Below are 23,585 nucleotides of genomic sequence, written 5' to 3'. Positions count from 1 at the left end.
ATTTCAAAAATTAAGTATTGTTTTCTTTGGAAGTCACTGGGCTGTGGTACAGACTAGAGGCTCTTGCAGTAAAAGCCAAAGGCTGAGCATGTTCTGTTTCCAGTAAGGAAGGATACATTCCTAACAAATATAAATTCTGGAAATTACAAAAAACAACTACCTCAAGGCTCTACACAGTTAAGATTGGGTAGATACTAGAGTGGTGTTGGAATTTAAAAGAGAAGAACAGTGCAGGGTGAGTCTTCACAATTTTGATTTTTGAAAAGGTTTTCTTTTGATAGCAGCTACTGTCATGACATGTTACAGGGTGGCTAAAACTTTGTTAGAAAACCCTCTATCTTTCTTGCCTAAAGAACCAGAGGACAGAGCGAAAGCAACCAAAGCCACTGGAAAGTGAAGGGGAAACCCTGGAAAGAAGAGACTGAGAGAAGAGGTACCCCAAATTCTGTGTATAAACTCTGCCCAAGTCTTTGACTGACCTCTGAATCATGCATGCACATGGCAGACTCAAAGCAAATTGCAGCTGAAGCTAAAAAAAAAATGAAACTCAAATTTAACCTACCACATACCACAGGAAAGAAAAAGTTTGTATCTAACCAAGTAAATTGCCTATTAACATGGAAATATGAATAATCTTTGGAGAAATATAACAGAATTCAGAGGTACACACAACATAACATTCACGGTTTCCGGGATATAGTCCAAAACTCACTTGATATATGAAGAACTAGAGAAATTTGACCTATTCTCAAGTAAGAAGACAATAAATAGGAGACAACCCTGAGCTGAAACTAATATTGGAAATATCAAACAAGTAATATAAAGCCACTGTTTGAACAACGCTCAATAAGGTAAAGAAAAATATACTCCAAATTAATGAAAGGATACAAAATTTCAGAAGATAAATAGACACTATAAAAAGAAACAAAATAGAAATTCTAGAACCGAAAAAATACAATATCTAAAATAAAAATACACAGGATTGGCTTAACAATAGAATAAAGGTAGTAGAGAAAAGTGTTAGTGAAATTGAAGAACTATACACCACAAACAAGTGAGATTTATCCCAAATATTCAAGGCTGGCTCAACACTTAAAAATCAATTAAGATGAGAGATCCAAGATGGCAAAGTAGTTAAACACTGTGCCTGCATCCTTCTGAGAACACATTAAAATTAAAACTAAATTATAAAACAATCAACATAGAGAACAATCTGAAGTCTAGCCAAAGAGGAGTCCTATAACTAAAAATATAAATAAGAAGCTACGGGAAGAATAGTAGGGGGGCAGAGACAAGAAACAGGCCCCAAACCCCCATGTGGCAGTTGATAATCAGGAGGAATATCTCGTCCATAGAGGTTCCCCCAAAGGAGGAAAGGATCCCAACCCCTCACACTAGGCGCCCCAGCCCGCAGTACTAGTGCCAGGAAGAGCCCCCACAACATCTGGCTATGAAAAACAGTGGGAATTCCAACCATTCGGGTAGGACAGAAGGCTGCAGGAAACCTAGAGATGCTCTTAAACAGCCCATGCACAGACTCACTCCCTCCCAGGCACTCACCTTGAGCTCTGGCGGAAGGACAGTGACTCAGGGGGGCCTCAGAGACATACAGGGGGGCAGACTGAGGTGTGTGGCTTTGGAGGGAGAACTATAGGACAGTCAACATTTTCCCTGTGAGGGGTCCTACTTCCGTGCAGCCAGCAGATGGGTGCCATCTTGCCTGTGTTGAGCCCACCCCCCAAGGTCAAATCTGAGTTTGATTGACCTGGTGAGCTCCGTTGCTCTGCCCTGCTGACTCAGCTGGGACCCCACCCCACCCAACACTCACACTGCCAGAGGCACTTCCTCCTGAGCAGCCAGCCCCACCCACATTGCTCTCTTTCTTGGAAAACTGTATCAGAGTCCAGCAGGCCCCAGATGGGTAGCAACTGGCCTCGGTGTGCTCTAAGACCTTTGCTGAGTCTCTCCAGGCTCGGCATTGGCACAAGCCAGAATCTACATTAAACTGGTAACCACAACTCTTCCCACTCTAGTAAGACCCTGCCTCACCCAACATGCATACCACACAAGAATTTATCTGCAGCTAAACCTGAAGGAAGCCAGCAGGCTTCCAGGTTTCCTGGCTTTTTGTGGAGTTACCCCAGGCCTGATACTGGTGGCAGCCTACCTTGGTTCACAGTAAGGCCTCTCCCACGAGCCTCCAAGGTTAGCACAGGCAGCAAACAACAGCTTTATAGCTCCTACCAGGTAGTCCCGGGCTGGTCACAGGCAGTGGGTGACCTGGGCCTGCATCAGAGCCCCTCCCCAGAGGACCCAGAACCAACATACTTGGAGGTTGGCTTCATACCATAGCAGAGCGCCATCCAATTACCCTCACAAGCAACACACACAAAGAATGGTTTCAACAGGCACCAGGCCCGCTGGGGCAAATTCCACTCCACGTGATAAGCTCCCCACACAGCAGTGCATAAGCTGTGGACATGGCCAAACCCCAAAAGCCTGGGGATCTATCCCACCCTGTGACATGCCAATAGCAATCAAGGCTCAACTAAAACAGGAAGGCACACACAACCCACACAGGGACACTCCTAGAGCACCCAGCTCAGGGAGACTGTACAACTGAGCCACACAGGACATCTACTACATAAGGCCACCAGGCAAAGACTGGGAGACATAGCAGATGTACCTCATACATAGAAATAAGAACCGAGAGGCAGCTCAAATGAAGAAACAAAGAAATGCATCCCAAATGAAAGAATGGGAGAAAAATCCAGAAAAATAACTAAACCAAATGGAAGCAAGCAACCTACTAGAGACAGAATTCAAAACAGTGGTCATAAAAATGCTCAAGAAACTTAGTGAGAACTTCACCAAGTCGTAGCAAGTATAAATAAGGGCATAGAAACCATAAATATACATACACATATATATAAAATAAACTCTAGGGCAACAACTAATTTTTTTAAAAAAAGAAGTATAACTGATTTACTAAAAGAAATAAAAGAAAATCATATAAAATTATCAATCAAAATCAGGGGGTGGGGGAAAACAAAGAACAAATTCAACCAATAGAAAACAGCTCAAACAGTAGATATTAATTCACATTTATCAACAGTCACTTTGTGAAAGGTATCATACACCAATTAAAATACTACAATTGTCAAAGTAGATTCATTTTAAAAACCAAGACCTAACTAGCTATATGCTGTCACACAAAATCCAATACAAATATAAAGACTCAGACAGGTGAAGAGTAAAGGGATGAAGAAAGACATACCATACTAACAAAGCAAGCTGGCATAGCTGTATTTACTTCAGACAAAGCTGATTTCAGAACAAGGAAGATTATCAGGAATAAAGATGGGCATTACATAATAAAAAGTGGTCAATTCTCCAAGAAGACATAACAATCCTACACATGTATAACCTAACAACAGTGTGTCAAAATACGTGCAGCAAAAACTGATAGGGCAGCAAGGAGAAAATCAACAAATCCACTGTTATAGTTGGAGACTTTAATACCTTCTGTCAGTAACTGATAGATCCAGCAGGCAGAAAATCAGTAAGGACATAGTTGAACTCAACAGCACCATCAATCAGCTGGATCTAATTGACATTAAAACTGAACACTCCATCCAACAACAGCAAAATACATTTTTTTCAAGCTCACATGCAACGTTCACCAAGATACACCACATTCTGAGCTATTAAATATACCTTAACATGTTAAAAAGAATAAAAATCATACAAAGTATGTTCTCAGACTATAATTTACAAAGTAGAAATCAGTAACAGAAAGATAGCTGGAAAATACCAAAATATTTGGAAACTGGACAACATACTTCTAAATAACACATGGCTTAAAGAAGAAATCTCAAGAGAAATTAAAAATATTGAACCGAATGGAAATAAAAAACACAACTTTTCAAAATTTGGGGGATTAACAATAGCAGTGCTTAGAAAAAAATCTATAGCATTAAATCCTATAAAAAGAAAAAAAATCTAAAACTTAAGCATCCCCTTAAGAAACTAGGGAAAGAATATTTTTTTTTCAATTTATTGGGGTGACAATTGTTAGTAAAATTACATAGATTTCAGGCAGGAAAGAATAATTTAAGCTAAATCAAACAAAAGAAAAGACGTAATAAAAGAGAATAAGTCAATGAAATTGAAAACAATAAAATAAAACCAAAGGCTGGTTCTTTAAGAAGATGAATAAAATTGACAAACCTATAGCCAGGCTAACAAAGAACACAGAGAAAACACAAAAATAACCAATATCAGAAATGAAGTAGGGGTCATCATTACTAATCCCATGGATATTAAGAGGGTAAGAAAGGAATACTACAAACAATTCTATGCCCATAAATTTGATGAAATTGACCAATTCCTTGAAAGATACAAACTACCAATATTTACACAAGGAGAAATAGATAACTTGAATATCCCTGTATCTACTAAATTGAAGTAATTAATAAACTTCCAAAAAAAGAAAACACCCCAGGCTAAAATTGTTTTATTGGTGAATTCTACCAAACATTTAAGGAAGAAGTGATACCAATTCTTCTCAATTACTTTCAAAAAGTAGAAGCAGAGGGAACACTTCTTGACTCATTCTATAACGCCAATATTTACCCTAATACCAAAACTAGATAAAGACATTACAAGGAAAGCTACAGACCAATATCTCTCATGAACATTGATATAAAAATCCTCAACAAAATATTATCAAGTCAAATGTAACAATGTATAACAAGAATTACATGACACAACCAATAGGGATTTATTTTAAATATGCAAGACTGATTAAATACTCAAAAACAAACAAACAAACAAAATCAATGTACCTCCACATCAACAGGTTAAAGTTGAAAAATCAAACAATCATCAATTGTGACAGAAAAAGCATTTGACAAAAAGTCCATAATAAAAACCCTCAAAAAACTAGAAATACAGGAGGAACTTCCTCAACTTGATTAAGAACATCTACAAAAAAACTAAAGCTAACATACTTATTTGTGAGAAACTGGATGCTTTCTTCTTAAGATCAGGAACAAGGCAGGGTGTCCTCTTTCTGCACTCCTATTCAGCATAGTACTGGAAGTCCTAGCTAATTATACTAGTTAGGTTGGTTATAGTCCTTGTTTCTAAGTTTATTTTATTTGATATTAATATAGTCAATCAAGCCTTCTTTTCACTGTTTGCATGGCGTATCTTTTTCTGTCCACTAACTTTCCCAACTTATCTAGTATTTATATTTAAAGTGTGCGAGGTTGTTTTTAAATTAATCCTGGTAATCTCTGCCTTTTTATTAGAGTGGTTAGCCCATTAACCTTGTCACCTTCTGAAGACTAGGGATTTAATTTATTCAATGTTAAAATGTCACTAAAGAAATTCTAACCAAGGAGATTTCAGGGTGTTTTATTTTTAAAAACTTTTTATTTTTAGAACAGTTCTAGATTTACAGAAAAATAATGTGAAGCTGGACAGCTAGTTCTCAATTACCCCATACCCAGTTTTCCCTATTAACATTTTATAACTGTATGCTACAGTTGTAATAATTATTGAACTATATTGATATATTATCATTAGCTAAGGTCTATAGACGGTTTCTAAGACTTTGGCTTTGGTTACCTTGATAGTTTTGAAGGGCACGTGTAAGGTATATTATTGAATGTTTGTCAATGGAGTTTTGCCTGATGTTTCTGTCTCATGTTATGGGTTTGGGGACGAAAACCACTGAGGCAAAGTGCCTTTCTCATCACATCATATTCAGGGTACATATTATCAACGTGACTTTCACTATAGATGTTAATCCTGATCACTTGCCTGAGGTAGTGTTTGTCAGGATTCTTCACTAGATACTCTTTTCCCCCTTTGCCTATCACACTTTTGGAAGAAAGTCATTATATGCAGCCCACACCTAAAGAGTGAGAAGTTACCCTCCATCTCCTCGAGGGAAGTATCTACATAAATTACTTGGGATTTTTCTGCCCAGGCGATTTGTCTCTTCCATTTATTTATTTATTCAATTATTTGTTTGTAACAATATAGACCCATTGATATTCATTTTATACTTTGTGTTATAATCCATTGCAACTTTATTTTTGCTGCCCAAATTATTCCAGTTTTAGCTACTCTTTCAGTTTGTTCTTACGTCCCTTTGACACGTTTATCACATACCCTTATCACTGTGGAGTTTTGGGGGTGTCCTTGAGAACTTCATTACTTTCTAGCACTACAAGATACTTCAGCCTTATCTCCCATATTTATTGCCTCTGCGCTAGAGCCAGCCATTTCTGCAAGGCATCCTGGTTCCTTTTACTGGACAATGATATTAGAAACCAACATCTGGGTGACACATGTGCTCATTACTACTGAGATGTCATTGCTTCTAGGACCTCACAACTGACAAAGCAAGAAAATATACATATATATATACTAACTTGTGTGAATATACACATATCTATAAATATATCTAGATGTAACCATCTGTAGCTATATTAAGCTAAATGTGACTTCACACTAATGTCTCCAACTCTAGGCCATTTCCCCAAGAATTATTCTTGCCTCCACCCTTTGCTTACCTATAGCCTTCCAGAGTGACACACCTTGCTCCCACCATCTGCCACCTATTTACTTAATTGTCCAATTCCAGTATACATACATAATAGTTTCAGAATTGTAAACTTATACCCATGAGAAACAATTTATCAACTAGAGTAAAATGCCTTCCTACAATTCCTTTTGCAGACTACACGTACTCATTTCCAAAGTTACTCAGGTCAGCACTGTTTACACCCAACCCCTTCAGAGATTGTTTTACACATTTGTAAAACAATTAGATTGGTTTGTCACATTCTGCAAGTTAAAAAAAAAAACTTATTTAGAAGATTGGAAGATCCCAGATGTAATGCGTAAGATAACTTGTTGGGATCTTGAGTGGGATGCATTAAATCTACAGAATAGGTTTGGAAGAAATGACTTCTTTACAATACTGAGTCTTCCTATCCATGAACATGGAATAGTTCTACATTTACTTAGATCCTGTTTGATTTGTTTCAGCAGAGTTTTGTATTTTTCCTCCACTAGATCTTGTACATATCTTGTTAGATTTATAGCTAAACATTAAATTTTTATTATAATATAAATGATGTTTTTAATCTCAAATTCAAATTGCTCATTACTGACATATAGAAAAGCAATTAATTCTTGTATATTAATCTTGTATCCTAAGACCTTGCTTTACTTATCTACTAATTCCAAGAGTATTTATTATCAATCCTTTGGGATTTTGTGTATAGGCAACCATATCATCTGTGAAAAAAGATAATTTTGTTTCTTCCCTCCAAATCTGTAAACAATTTATTTGTTTGTTTGTTTGTTTTACTATCTTACTGCATTAGCTAGGACTTTCAGTCCTATTAAATAATAGTGAGGGGTGACATTCTTGCCTTGTTCCCAATCTTAGAAGAAAAGTATCCAGTTTTTCATCATTAAGTATTAACTGTAAGTTAATACTTTGTAGATGTTCTATATCAAGTTGAAGAATTTTCCCTCCATTTTGAGTTTTCTGAGAGTTTTTATCATGAATGAGTATTGGATATTTGTCAAATGAATTTTCTGCATCTATTGATATGACCATGTAATTTTTCTACTTTAGCTTGTTGAAGTGAATTACATTAATTGATTTTCAAATGTTGAACCATCCTTGCATACCTGGAACAAATCCCACTTTGTTGTAGTCTACAATTCTTTGACTCAATTTGTTAGTAGCTTGTTGAAAGTATTTGAATCCCCATTCAGATATTGGTCTATAGTTCTGTTTTCTTATAATGAATACCTGGTTTTGGTATTAGATAATGCTGGACTCATAGCATGAGTTAGGAAATGTTCTCTCCGCTCCTATTTTCTGGAAGACATTGTAGAGAATTGGTATCATTTCTTCCTCAAATATTTGACAGAATTCACCAGTGAAATCAGCTGAGTATTAGACACTTTCTCTTTTGTAAGGTTATTAATTGTTGATTCAATTTCTTTAACATATATAGGCTTATTCAGATTAGCTATTTTTCTTTGGGTGAGTTTTGGTAGATTGTTACTTTTAAGAAATTGGTCAGTTTCATCTAAGTTATCAAATTTGTGGATATAGAATCTCTGAACTTTTTGATCCCATCCTCCACTGTCTGCCATGGCAGTTTTAATGAGACCCATAATTTTCCATAAGGTTCCAAGAGCAGTCCAGCAGTTTATTATTAAATATATTTCTCTCCCAGTTGTCTATGATACTTTAATGTCTAACATGCTAGAGTTTATATGTTAAATTCTGCATCACGGAACAATAGCCTCATGCTGAAAAATTGCCCTTCATACAGTTTACATATTACTTCTCCACCCTTGATCCAATATCCTCAGGAACTACTCCCAGGAATAATCTTTTTTTCCCCCCTTTCTTCCACCTCCCCCCTCTGGTTCAAGCCATTGTTCCTCAGTCTAGTTGTGTAGGACACAGCTCCCTGGCCCATGCTGGTATTATGAGCCTTGCACTCCCCCAGGCAGAGGCAGTCGGTCGCCAGTCATTGGTCGGCCGCTCACAGCAGCTCACGGCAGCTGTCAGCCACTCACGATGGGTGCCGGCTGCTCACAATAGGTGCCGGCCATTCACACTGGCCACGGGCCACTCACAATAGCCCATGGCAGCACACAGCAGCCCGCAGTAGCACTCAGCAAACCACGGCAACCCACACCAACCTCCAGCTGCTCACGGCAGCCCAGCTCCAGGGAGAGCTGTTGTCCACAATCTTAGCTGTAGAGGACACAGCTCACTGGCCCATGTGGGAATTGAACCAGCGACCTAGTATTAGGAGCATGGCGTTCAAACCACCTGAGCCACCGGGCCAGCCCGGAATAATCTTCTAATTCCCATCACAACTTGAAAATTAGGTCCTGACATCATTTTAACATACTCATATAATCTCTCCTCCCTCCATTAGTTTGCCCAGCACATGCTCAGCTGGTTCATGATGAAATGTAATCCTAATACTGGTCTAGCAGTCAGGAGGCAAACTGAGGGAAGACTCTGAGCAGAACCAACATAATATTACTACCTGCCTCAGAGTCTTCAAGAAAGAGAGATTCTGTTTTCCTAAAATGGGGAGTTGGTGCCGCTTCTGGAAATCCAAAGAGCACAAGGGAATCTGGATGCTCAAGTTCATCTATCCAAGATAACCTTGTATCAGGTCTTAGGGTTTCAGTCCTTCTCTATCAGGAACTTATCTTTAGCATAGGAGACTTGGTCAAAGTTCTGCCACCCTTAAAAATTAGGTTCTGTGCCTGACCACCTATCTCACTCCACTAGCAGGAAGTGAGGTCACATTGAAGGCTATCTAAGAAGCCCCCTAACTCTCACACTTAGCTTTAAATTGGTGATTGATTATCCTGAGCCTATGCTTTTCTCTTTTCAATTGCAATCAACAGTAGCCACCCAATTTCATGGTCCTTATAATTATTCTTTCTCTGCCACCTTCCAAATATCTGAGACATTATACAAACCAGTGCAACTTCTTTCACTATATCCATCCCAATTTACTACAGATGCAAGTCTCAGAAATTGTATTTCGACTGCACATCATAACAAATTATTCAGAACTGCTGATGAGGTACTTTGATATACTGCCAGAAAGTGATTCAAACTGGGATCCCATTCTTAGAGTCTGCTTCCTAGGAGCACTTCTGGAAATGACAGTATTGAGTCCCATAGCAGCAGAGCCTGAGACATGCTTCATTCAGGAAAAAGTTCTATATAGGGGGGTTAGAACAGAACAGGAAAGGAGAAAGAGCCAAGCAAGGATACAGTCTTGAGTGATAGCAAGCTATGGTTTAATCCACAAGAGATGGCTCTGAAGCATAAACCACATAGGTAGACTGTTCTTGAGGCAAGAAAGCCAGACTTTTGTACCCTCACATTAGTCATTCACTGGCTGTGGAATATCCCTGGGTGGGGGATGTAACTGCCCAGAGGAGATGGTTCCCACTAGAAGAGGACCAATTCTCTGGAGAATGCATGTAGCCCTGAACTGTTAGCAGTTAAACACTCATAGAATCTGAGGGTATGTATGGGTGCTCTGGCTTAGTAAATGGGAATCTGGGCAAGACATCACTGCATTACTACAAGTGGTGAAAGAACGGTCTTTTTGATATATAATGCTAGGTCAATTTAGTCCAGTTGACTAAAAATATATTACTCGTGAACCTTCTTCATACAAGATTAAAACATCACTTCCCATTGGATTGCATATATGCATATTAAAGGCGGTGAAATAAAAGTCCTAGAAAAAAAGTATACTGTATACTCTTAGAGTAGTTTAAGATTTCTTAAACATTACGCCAAAAAAAAAAAAAAAAAAAAAGCATTTTCCCTAAAGAAAATGACGGTGAAATTAGTAACTTTGGTATATTTAAAGACATCATTAAGAGAATGAAAAGGCAAGCCACAGAATGGGAGAAGATATGCACAATATAGACATCTGACACAGAATTCATATCCAGAATAGATGACATGTTCCTACAAAGTAATAAGAAAAAAAAAACAATTTTTTTTATTTGACAAAGACATAAAGAGGCACGTCACAAGAGAGCATACCCAAGTGATTAATAAACATATAAAAGGGCGTTCAAGTTCAAGATATCCATCAGAGTGACTAAAAGTAACAAGACTAACAATAATAAGTGCAGACTAGGAGGTGGAGGAACTGCAACTCTAATACACTGCACTGGGAAGGCGAATTGTTAAGCCACCTTGAGAAACTGTTTAGCTGTATCTACCAAAAGAATATATGCCTACTCAATGACATAGAAATTTCATTCTAAGAAATTTATTCTAAATACTGAACATAAATTTGTACATATGCAGACAAAAGAATGTGTATAAGAATTTTCATAGCAGTGTTATTCCTAATAGCTCAAAACTGGAAACAATAAAAATGCCCTTAAAGAGTAAAGTAGATACGTTGTTGTACGTTCATACAATAGAACCCTATATAGTAATAAAAATGAACAAATTACTGCCACGCACAACAATATAAATTAATCTAACAGGGGAAAAAATCCATAGTGTATAATTCCATTTATATAAAGATTAAATTATCTCTGGGGAAGACGGAAAGGATAATGAGTCGGAAAGGCACAAGAGGATTGTCTGGATGCTGGTAATGTTACGTTTTTTGAGATTCATTGTGTGATAACCCATCAAGCTACACAATGAGGATTTATGCCCTCACCTATATGTGTTTTATATATCAATATATATTATTTGGTAAATGGAATTTCCATCAGTAAATTGCAATTTTCTGATTTAAACCAGCAATCCAATCTTTTAAAAACATGTTCTAGGTCCAATGCTAAAACCCCTCATAATTACAATTGGATAATTCTTTGTATTTTATAAGGCCTTTGCATATGCATTATCTTTTCATTCGGTAATGGTACAAAAATGACTAAACCAGTATTAGAACATGTCTGTAGTGAAGGAGACCCAGAGCCTCGCTACAGCCACACAAATTTGTAACAAGTATGGAGTCATCTTATGGCTTAAGAGGGAAAATGAAAGAGACATAAAATGCTGTTAATTCTTATTAATACCCAAGCATATCCAATGTGGTACAATTTTATTTTCCTCATCATCTCGTCATATGTTTTTCACTGTCCTCCTCTCTATCTTTTCCGCTTCTCTCTTTTCCTCTATTCTCCTTCTTCTCTGTGTTTCTCTCCTTCTTTCCTCCATTTCCTTTGTTCTTTAATCTCTATACAAGTTTCATGGAGACAGTGGAGACAGTGGTGAGGGTATCATCATTAAGACTATTTCTAGGGACAATGATCTGTTCTCTTGTTTTTCCATTTTAAACACTAGTTTTAATTTTTTATCTGACTAAATTTTCTCAAAAGGAAAAGGACAGAGCTTGTGACAGAGGTAGCTAACTGTCCACCTAAAATTCATGGTTCCCCATCCGTAGTGTAGAGATTGTTTCAAAAGTGATTGCCCAGCCAGGGACTACATTTCCCAGTCTCCCTTGAAGTTAAGTGAGACCATATAAATGAGTCCTAGCCTATGAAAAGTGAGTGGAAATGTTACATGCCACGTCCATAAAATTTATGGTCCATAAAATTCTTCTACGCATTTTCCTCTCTGCTCTTTTCCCCTAGAGGGGGAACCCTGTGGTATCCATATGTTGAAGCTGGCAAGACTGCCATTAATTTGGATTCTTGAATGATTGTGTGGAAAAGGGATACTACCTACCTATTTCCCTATCCAGCACTGGTATATGGACAAGAAATGCATTTATATTATATTTGAGCCATTATATACTTTGGGGTTTATTTGTTAAAGCAATTGGCCTACCCTAATTGACAGGGAGTATTTCCAAAATCTTTAGTAAACAAGGCTCACTAGATTATCTTTCCAAGTCCTAGGCTTGACAGGTTATAAACTTTCTGTGACTATACGTGTAGTGAAGGGAGACTAATGTTTCCATTACATATAATGTTATCAAGTGTGTTCTTCCTCACATAGTCTGCTTTCTAAAACAGGAAACAGAGCAATCGTGTGTCATATATACTGTGCCATCAAGTCAAAAAAAAAAAAAAGGCCTGAACAATGTCGATTAATTCCTGTAGCTCAAATAAAAAAGAGGGATGATATCCTTTTTCCTTAATTTTGTATCAGTATCTATGTTCAGTGAAATAGTTTTACTAACAGACCATTAGGGTGTTCTGCAGAGAGTGCGATAGTTGAAAATGACAATGGGACTTTGCAACATTTCATTCAGAAATACAGTGGTTTCCTGAAAGCCCCCACTTAAGAATTTTATGGTTTAGAAACCAGAGATGAGGCTTGTTTTGTAAGAATGTTCTATTTTTAAAACAAAAAGAGAAATACTAAGTGGCTTAAGTACCCCACTACTCAAGCCTTCTACTCGGGAAAAACAACGCCAAGGAATTCCAGTGGTCTGGTGCAGATGTACTTTATACTTAAAGGCACATGAGGCTTTGTCAAATTACTCAAACTGCTGTAATCATAACCTTGGGGAACCAGTTCATGTTTACCTTAACTGTCTCCTAGGGACATCGGGCAATCTCCTGAAAAATTAACAATGAATTGTGGGTAAAAAAAAATCTGAAAAAGTATTTATGACATTGGCATTAACACCAAATGAGTGTATCATGATTAACTTTACTATAGTAAAAGCCAAAGAAATTAGAAACAATTTAGTCCAGCATTTTAGACCATCACTGACAAGTCAAGTTACCCCAAGTACAATGAATACAATGTTTGTTATATGGCCACTAAGACAATAGCATGTAAAGTGTCACTGATCGCCATATGATTCCATTTGGCATTCTAACAGTTCCATTTTTTACAGTTCAGGGCTTTCTGATCACATGATGCAATAAATTCCATAGCTCCCTCTGACAGAATAATTCCAGTGTGTCATTTCAGAAGAATATTGAACTAGACCCCAACTTGGCTAATACATGAGTACTCCAAATTCCCAAGGGGTTGCTTTTGATGGGAATCTGGCCCCAAATGCTCTGAAATGTTCACGCTTAACCTCTACAACTCAACCCAAAAACTATCTAGCCCAGATTTTGTGTTTCGTCCAGTAGGTCATCCTGGGCTAACAAACGTGAGAATACTCTGGTGAGGAAAAATGGAATTACCCGAGACTGAGGAATATCACTTCGGATTTATGATCACTGAAAGGCTATGGTGCTCATGCCTCAAGGCAGCCATGCCTCCACAACTCAGGAGAGTGCCAGTGTCCACAGAAAGTTCTTCCTAAACCATCTCTCTTCTCACACACACACACACACACACACAGAGTCTCCTGACTGGCTGTAGTACTGATATGAGTCTCCATTCACAAACTTCAGCTATCTTGAAAACACAGACTACATCTTCCTCCACTAGAGGACTTAGACATATGAGCAAATGGAAGTTTCACCACAGAATATAAAATCCCCTTATGAAACACTTTAACATAGATTTTTTTTAAGTTACTATAAAAGTAATAGATGTTTACTGTAAAAAACTAGAAAATTTAAGTAAGCAAAAAGATGAATGCATAATTCTATCATCTATAGATAGCCTCCATTAATATTTTGATGCGTATCCTTCTAGCTCAGATTATTCAATATGGTAGCCACTAGCCACACGGAGCTACTGAGCAAGTGAAATATATCTGGTCTGAATGGAAATGTACTCTAACGGTAAAATACTCAGTGGATTTCAAAACGAGTATAAAAATATATAAAATATCTTACTAATAATTTTGTTAGTTATGTTAACATTTAATAACATCTTGGTTACATTGACTTTATACATTATTCAAATTAATTTCACTTATTTCTTTCTACTTGTATGTGGCTACTAGAAAATTTTAAACAACACATGTGGCTTGCATTTCTGGCTTGTATTGTATTTCTGAAGAATAATGCTGTCCTAGAGCTTTCTTATGCATGTACATTTACCTCTTTATGAGTTATATATGCTTTTGAGTTTTAAGTTTAACAATATATTATGAATATATATCTGTATCAGTATTTATTTGCAACACCATTTTTAATGTTCATTATACAGTGTAATATTATATTAATAGTCTTAATTTATTTTACCAGTGCCCTAGTATTGAACTTTTGGGTTCATTAGATATATTTCTAATAAACATATAAAGAATTTCTAAAATCACAATCAGAGTGTGTCTTACTTCACTGTTCCCACAGTTCCTACAGGAAAAGAGGAATAAGAATAAACCAGTGCTCATCACTAAGATGAGGGTAAGATTCAGTAATTTTGTTTATATCTTATATGCAGTATTAGGGTTCTCCTGAGAAACAGAATCAATAAACCTATAAGAACAATACATGCTAGATAGATAGATAGATAGATAGATAGATAGATAGATAGATAGATAGATAGATGATAGATAGATAGATAGATAGATAGATAGATAGATAGATAGATAGATAGATAGATAGATAGATAGATAGGGATTGAGCAGTCATAAGAATTGGCTCACACAATAAGGGAAGCTGAGAAGTCCACGATATGTCATCTGTAAGCTGAAGAACCAGGAAAGCCAGTGGTGTAATTCAGATTGTGTCCAAAGGCCTGGTAACCGGAAGAGCCAATGTCTAAGGGCAGGAGAACATGGCTACCCCAGCATAAGCAGAAGTATTCACCCTTCCTCTGTCTTTTGTTCTATTGAGGCCCTCAATAGATTGGATGATAACTGCCCACATTGGTGAAAGCGATCTTCTTACTCAGTCTACCAACTGAAATGCTAATCTCTTCCAAAAACACCCTCACATACACACCAGAAATGTTTTACCAGCTATCTGGGCATCCCTTAGCCCAGTCAAACTGATACACAAAATTAACCATCACACGTGCACTTAAGTAAAAATTACCAAGCAGAGAATTCTGAGATATATCTGAAAACATCTCCAAAAAAGATTTCAATTTCTATAAGATGGATTGACTTTGCACTTGAGTTGGTCAATATTTATTTAACACTATAAATATAAATTTACATGTACAATTACATGTAACTAAATTCTTATAGTCTAATGAGATGTTTAGTCAGCCATGGGTTCTTCAATTTTTTCTAATAGATTTTATGAGAAATAGTTTTTGTGCATTGATTTTAAGTAACTAAGCTACAACAGCTCTCATGGCCTGATGATAAGGGGAGGAAATGGATTTATCCATAAATGAAACTGGTAACTTTGTTCATAGCAAGTGGACTGTTAAATGTATTTAGACAGCCCAAAAATGCCCTAGCCAAAAGTTCAGGAGAGTGTTTTAAATTCAGCTTTATAAAAGGAAGTTTCTTCTCTGTTATTTAGGAATTTGTTCTTCTGTTACTCTGTCTCCACTTCCTCCACTTTCTAGTTCTAAAGTCAAAACAGAGTCCCTATATATTTCAAAGGAAGGTCAAGGCTAAAAAAATAAATAAGTAAAGGAAAATGAGAAACTGTCCCTAATCAACAAGAAATGGCTTGAATAAAAGAAGGTTTTCTATGATTTTGACCAGATAATATTATGATAGAATTTGAATCCTATGAAGAAAGGCTCACATCTCTGTGAGAAAGCAGGGTCTCCTCCAGTCTTAAAGCTAGTACCAGGCAACAGACAATTGCTTCCTACTCTGAGGAAAGGTTGGAGAAACTCCCCGCCGCCCTTAGCCCTTTTATTTCCATAGCTCTGTTGTTCCCTGAGCAACAGACCAGAGGCCCAAAAGTCATCACGGTCTACACCAGGCCGAGGAACATAGCCTACATCCCTGTGTGCTGTATCATCGGAAGGAAAAGAAAGCTTGCTCCTTATTTTCCTGAAAGACTTTCAAAGTATCTGACAATATCTGTCTTCTACCCAAAACAGAAAGACAAGAGGACAACAAATAGCATTCACTGCAAGTAGTTATCACTGAACTAAGAACAGAGTTTCGATAGAGTTAATGGAACTAGCTTCGAATAAACAAGCATAGAATAAATGCACCTACTGTCCGGCCCTGCTCAGGAGACTACATTCTACTTTCAGTAAAACACATAATATTTTGAGGTTAACCCTAGACATTGAACACTGTTTAATTGTGCTCTATAAACATTGTGAAAGTAAACCACAGGCGTTTATTCAGAACATTTTAAATGTGAGCTGAAATAAAATCCTAGGACCTTCATTGGTACTGCATCCATGTTAAGATGGTAAACAGAAAGAAGTGCCTCCCACAAACACCCCCCTCTTAAATATTTCTAGCTTTAAATTCAGCACTCTTGGTTTCTATTTTTCACTGAAATTTTTTGTTGTACCATGTGAAATGTAGGTCAAGTTGTTGGTAAGTGCTGGATAAAATCTGTTTATATCAAAAAGTAAATGGTAAAATCCTTCCAGCCTGACACAGTTTTTAAAAACTCCTCCTGCCCATGTGCTACTCAGAGTATCCCCGATAAATCTGAGGAATGCTTAACATAGCTGTCTCTAGATGCTAGATTTTAATCACAATTATGTAACTTTCCCTTGAGGGCAAATTCCTAAGAATTCAAATCCACAAGACCCTCTACTTCTGGGGACCAATAATAAAGAGCACAACTGAAATCTTATTCAGGTTCTTATGCTTATATCCAGTGAAGTCATAGGAAGACCCCACATGCAATTAAGGGCAAGAGATGTGCTATAAATTGAATGTTTGCATCACCCCAAAATTCATATTTTGAAGTCCTAAAGCCAATGTGGTGGTATTTGGAGATGGGGCCTTTGGACAGTAATTAGGTTTAGATGAAGACATGAGAATGAGGTTGGAGCCATCATGATGGGATTAGTGCCCTTAGAAGAGGAAGAGACCAGAGCGAGTTCTCTCTCTCTCTCCCTCCCTCCCTCCCTCTCACGTGAGGGTACAGCAAAAAGCCAGCCTTCTGAAAGCCAGGGAGAAGTTCTCTCACCAGGCACCAAATCTGCCAGCCTTGATCTGGACTCCCAGCCTTCAAAACTGTGAGAAATAAATGTCTGTTGTTTAAGTTGCTCGGTCTATGGTATTTTGTTATAGCAGCCCAAGCAGACTATGACAAAGTAAAAACTCCAATATGGAAGACAAGTTGTGCACACAGAAGCTATCAAAACTTCAGGTGGAATTGCCCCTGCCTCATACTAGAGTCTATCAAACACACACTGCTTTCTAAGCAATGATTTGTGAACGATAGCGTACACGAAAGCCTCAATGTTGTAGCAATTGCAGAGAACATGGTACCAGTATAAAATCTTAGTTCTTTAAAATCTATAGAAGAAATACCCATCAACTTTTGGACATTTCAGACCCTTCTCGTGCATGACTTTTTGTTCATATGCCTACTTTACATATGTCACACAGACGATAAAGGGAAATAAATGTCAACCCACTGTTAGGATGTGGTTTGATGAAAAGCAGTTTAAAACTCTTTGTAAAATGAGATGTTACCAAAAAAATGACACTATACCTGAAATAAAAAGCTAGCTATTCTTGTAACTACTCTAAAATTTGTAGAAAACCATAAACTCCCACAGTGTAAACCAGAAGTTTCTTCAGCTGTTGCCTCAGTGACCATCCCCTAGTCATGGGCCAGCTATTCTCAAATCATCTAGTGTAGCAGGTAGTGAGGGGAGGCAAAAATGGTTGGACTTTTACAAAGTCTCTGGAAAGAAGTGGGATGTATATAGCTATATACAGTTGACCCTTTAACAGCCTGGGGTTTAGGGACGCTGACCCCCACAGAGTCAAAAGTCCACATACAACTATGGTCGGCCCTCTGTATTCATGGATCCCCAACCACAGATTGAAAATATAGTTGACCCTTGAATAGCACAGTTTTGAACTACACGGGCTCACTTATATGTGGTATCCATGAACATACAGAGACACCTCCAGTTTGTTTCAAGATATCTTGCTCATTTAACCCCCAAAATAATATAAGTTTTTATACAATGTCCAAGAAGATAGATGCAGTCATTTTGGAAATGGAAATAAATTACTTGGCTACCAAGAATCCCTCAACTATAACAACCTAATAACTACCATAGCTCTTGCTTAAATGTTTGTCATATATAACCATTAGGGCGTATGGTGTAGGATTAGACAAGTGCCAAGGTACGGTAGGATGGTGTTCAGAATAACTCTACATCCTGGAGCATGCCCTCTTCTGGATGAAGTCCTCTAGTTCTAGAGAAATCTTGACCCGAAATAAAGGTTTCTTGTCTAACAGTACTCTTGGTGCTCCATGAAGGAAGAAAGGTATCCCTGGAAGTAACGCATCTGCTGCCATAAAACGAAACACTGTATCAACCACAAGGGAAAGGAATAAAAACATATCAAAGAAAAAAAGATCTGAAGTTTAGAATTCTACTAAGAGGGCAAGGCTCTGAAGTTCATAGATGTACAAAATGTGGTCTTTCGGCTTTTCTGACCAAGGCAACCTTCTTTAATCTCCAACCATTTCTTCTAGCATGAGTATATTCCAAATGGAGTAGGACTTTTGTTGCTAAATGACACTAGTTCCCCACGAGGACTAAGATCCAGCACTGACTCTGCCATGGACTAGATCAGCTAAAGTTTTAAATCAAGATGCTAGCGCTTAGAAAATAGGTAGCACAATGATGAGACTAAAAAGGAGAAAAGACAAAATAGTATTTCTTCCTAAATTATGAGCAAAATAAATTGGAGACCTCTAATTCAGACACCAGGAAACGAAGAAAGTCTGCCCTTCTGATAAAAATAGCATCACATCCTTCCTGTGAATACTTTAAAAACAAATATTTGACTTGTTTATGTTGATTTAAGTGCCCTTCACTATACTCCTTTGGAACAACTCCTTTAGAGCCACCCTCTCACTGATAAACCTCAGCACTCTGGCTTGCTGTGTTTTCTCAGGCTCTCAGCCTGGGTGGCCAGGCAGCAGCGTATCACTGGATCCGATCTAAAGTAGGATCAACTAAGAGCTGAGGAGATGGCAAACTATGGGCCAAGATTGGAGCCCCATTATTTCAGTTCAGAAGTGCTATGGCCAAACCCCAAGGGGAAGGGCATCAGGAGAACTACGCACTGGGAGCTGAGGCCTATGGGGCTCCCCCTTCTCCACCAGTATAGCATGAAAAGAGTGAAGCCCCACCCTGAGGCAACATACTACGTATCTGCAATACAAGAGAACAAATCTAGGTTTGAGTTCCAGCATCCATTGGATCCTTTCTATGGCCAGGCACTGTGCCAGGTGCTAACGGAAGAGAGATACATGAATAATGAAATGGGTCCCTTGTCTCAGGAAGCTCACCATCTGAAATGTTTCTAAGATTTTCTCACATGTTTTCATTTAGCAATTTTATAGTTTTAGCTCTTATATCTAGGTCTACGATCCATTTTGAGTTAATACTTGTACACGATGTAAGACCAAGGTAGAGGTTCATTTCTCTGTACACAGCTATCCCACTGCTCCAGCACCATTTGTTGAAAAGATCATTCTCTCCCCATTGGATTGCTTTCATAACTCTTCTAAAAATCTATTGGCCATATATGCATGGGTCTAATTGTGGATTTTCCACTCGGTTCCGTTGATTTATTTGTCAGTCTTCACACCAGGACTACATTGTCTCGGTTACTAGAGTTTTATCATAAGTCTTGAAATTGAGTAGTGTTAAGTCTTTGAATTTTGTTCTTTTTCAAAATTGTTTTCATTTTTCTAGATCCTTTGCATTTTTATATAAAGTTTAGAATCAGTTTGTCCTGAAGGAAAAAAAAAGAAAGCCTGATGATATTTTAACTGGACTTGACATTATAAATCAATTTTGGGAGAACTAATATCTTAACAATATTGATTATTCCCATTCATGAACATACAAAATTCTTTTTGGCCTCTATGCCTGTGTTATCAATCTTTCTAAGTGTTTATCTTGGAAATTTTTAGAACAGTAGCTCTAAAACACTCTGTTATATATGCAGTATTGAGGATACAAATGATGTCTAACAAATGTCAAAAGTTAATAATACTACCCAAGAAATTATATGAAAGTATATTATTGTTACAACAAATAACAGAAAACTTAGGTTATTACATCTAACTTTGCTAAATGCTCTTTTACTAATAGACTTTTTTCTGATCCGCTATTTGGTCTTTATGTATTTATTCTCCTTGGATTGTATAAATAAGATGTTCAGTTCCACTTTTACTCGAAGGATATTCGCCTTCACTTTCAGTCTTTCAGTCCCTAAGAGAGTAGATCCTCAGCTGTGATATGAGTGTTTGCAAAATTTGATCCCTGAGTGGTGAAACCTCAAGACTTCACATTCAGGTTCTTCCTAACGGAAATAAGAAAGGACTACATCCCTTCACATGTATGAGTATGATGTATGGCTAGGATTAATATTTTAAAATCCATACAGAATAGACACAAACAATTAGCAAGGATGCCCTCCAAAAATAACACTTAGAAAGGAGAACTGACTCTGGGTGGTGGTGTACACACAATGTGATTTATAGAGGATGTAATACAGAATTGTACATCTGAAATCTATGTAACTTTACTAACAATTGTCACCCCAATAAACTTTAATTAAAAATAATAATAACCCTTAGAGCAATTTTGTTGCAAACCAGCTAAATATAAGCCCTGTTCATAGACATAAGGACAAATTTCTGTGTGTAACTTCCAGTATCTCATAGTAGGAAGACAGCTACACACCAGTAAATTTTAGCATATGCAAAAGTTGTCTTCAACTGCCAGGCAATGAAACACCAGATTCCATTTTCTGAATCCTTAGTAGCCTCAGGCAGTTCCATTGCTTCCCAGAGACCAGTATTTCAATGTCTTTTCCTCATACTTATAATTGTGCTATGCTTCCAATATTTCTTTACAACAAATCCTAGAATTATAGGCTATCATACTGAGAGGAATCTTAGGAATCATCTAGCCCAATCCTTTTGTTTGGCATCTGGGAAACAGGCTTAGGAACGTAAAATCACTTATCCAAAGTCCTACCACATAGTGCTAATGCAGAAATTACACTAGAACTCAAGCTTTCTGCCATCCACTGCCTTCAGCGCTGTCACAGAATACCATATTATAGAAATTACTTTAAACTATTACGTTAAGGTACTAGATATGTCAGGATAACTTATTTTTCCTTTCTAATTATAGAATACATATTTTTTAAAATTTCAGATAAAGTAGATAATGTACAAACCTCTCTTGGTCCTACAAAAATCCCACTCCTACCCCCTTACATACTTCTATTCTCAGATTGGTATTTATCTTTTTTCCTTTGCATTTACATACAAATATTTCTATGTATAATTTTGTTTTAAGGTGATTTTTTAAAAAATAATATAATTACCTATTGTTGGCAATTTGGTTTGTTTGTCTATTGACTTATCGTATTGGAGATCTGCCACATAACATTATACAGTGTGCCAGAGGGTCTGTTATCCATTCAACATCATAGCTTCCTCCTATATTCTTACTATCACAAGGGAGAAACCCAGAAATTCACTTCCCAGAATCCCTTTGAACTATGGTCCTGGGTTAAGTTCTGTCAGTAAGAGGTATTCCTGCAAGACTGAGAAGGCAACAGAGAAGGAGAGCTAATATTTTTTAGTAGTTATTGAAGACAGACATGTGAGCAAATGGAAAAAGATGGACATTTGCAGCAGTTTCTGGGAAAACTCCGAAAAAAAAAAAAAATCACCTGTTGCCCAACTTGTAAAAAAGCCTCGGGAAGAACAAGGATATTAATGCAGGACTACTTAAAGAGCAGATATTCCAACCATTTCTCTAGACACAGGTTTAATTTCTGCATCGAGTGGGGCCATCACCTCCCATGTCCTACTGTCCGGCTGCACCTCTTCCTCTCTCTTTTGATTTTCTTTCCCTAAGGTTTGTTTTGACTCAGTGTCCTTTTAGTTCATCTAGAGGCAGCTCTAGAAATCCCATTCTGTTGTCTTCTTAGGAATATTTCTGAGGACATTGTTTCCTATATGAAGATCCACAGAGAAATTTCTTTCATAACTAATTGCCAAAGGTAACATTTGCGCCTACAAGAAACTCGTGTGTTCATCATTTAACTAATCACTTTGGTTATAGGAAAATCAGAGTAATTAACACCCAATTTTCAGAAACTCTGTGGGACACAGTGGCTCATGTGTGTCATATCTTCATTGCATCTTTGCCTTCTATACTAATTTATGCCTTCCCTGGTCCATATTTTTAAATTTATGTATATTTTCTCATTTTATCATGTATACCTTTGTATTTTTCACCACTCTCCCAATTAGATATTCAACATATGATTAAGTGTAAAATTTTAAAAATACATGTAGCCCAAGTTTCCTCAGACCACACCAACATGTAGATACAAATGAGGTAACTTGAACAATAACTAAAATTTTACTATATATTCCTTTACTCCTATATATTCATGGAAGTCTTTGGGTTCCTATAAAGTACACCATCTCTGCCCCCAACTAAAAGTTTCTGGAAGTCCCCAGTAGGTGTTTCACTGGACTTACATACATCTGTTTTCCTGTCAGGCACCACCATGGTAGCTGAACACCATAGACATGTATTTCCTCCCTAAAGTGACAAGTCCAGACAAGTCCTCAGGTCAGCAGGGGAACTCACCTCTTTATGATCACTAATGAACCTAAGCTGATGGCCGCTCTGCCATTTTCAAAATGCGACTCCCAAGGTTGCCCCAAGTATTGACATTCCAGTCAACTGAAGGTAGTTAAAAAAAAAAAAAAAGGCAGGGAAAATGTGTGGGAGATTTTTATGAGTCAAGCCTGAAAGTAGAATACATCATTTATGTTCACACTCCACTGGAGAGACCTTAGTCACATGATCACACACAACTGCAAGGAAGGCTGGCAATGTAGTGTGGCTGCATACCAGGAAAAAGACTTTAAAAACTGGTAGATAGGGAGTAGTCTCCATTGTATATTTTCTTCTACACTTTTTGCTATATCTTTTTCAACAAAATTAGGATCATATTATATTCTGCTATAATCACTTACAA

Source organism: Rhinolophus sinicus, linkage group LG03, assembly GCF_036562045.2.
Source record: "Rhinolophus sinicus isolate RSC01 linkage group LG03, ASM3656204v1, whole genome shotgun sequence".
Lineage (NCBI taxonomy): Eukaryota > Metazoa > Chordata > Mammalia > Chiroptera > Rhinolophidae > Rhinolophus > Rhinolophus sinicus.
The sequence above is the reverse complement of the archived record's forward strand: the minus strand, read 5'-3'. Positions refer to the sequence as shown.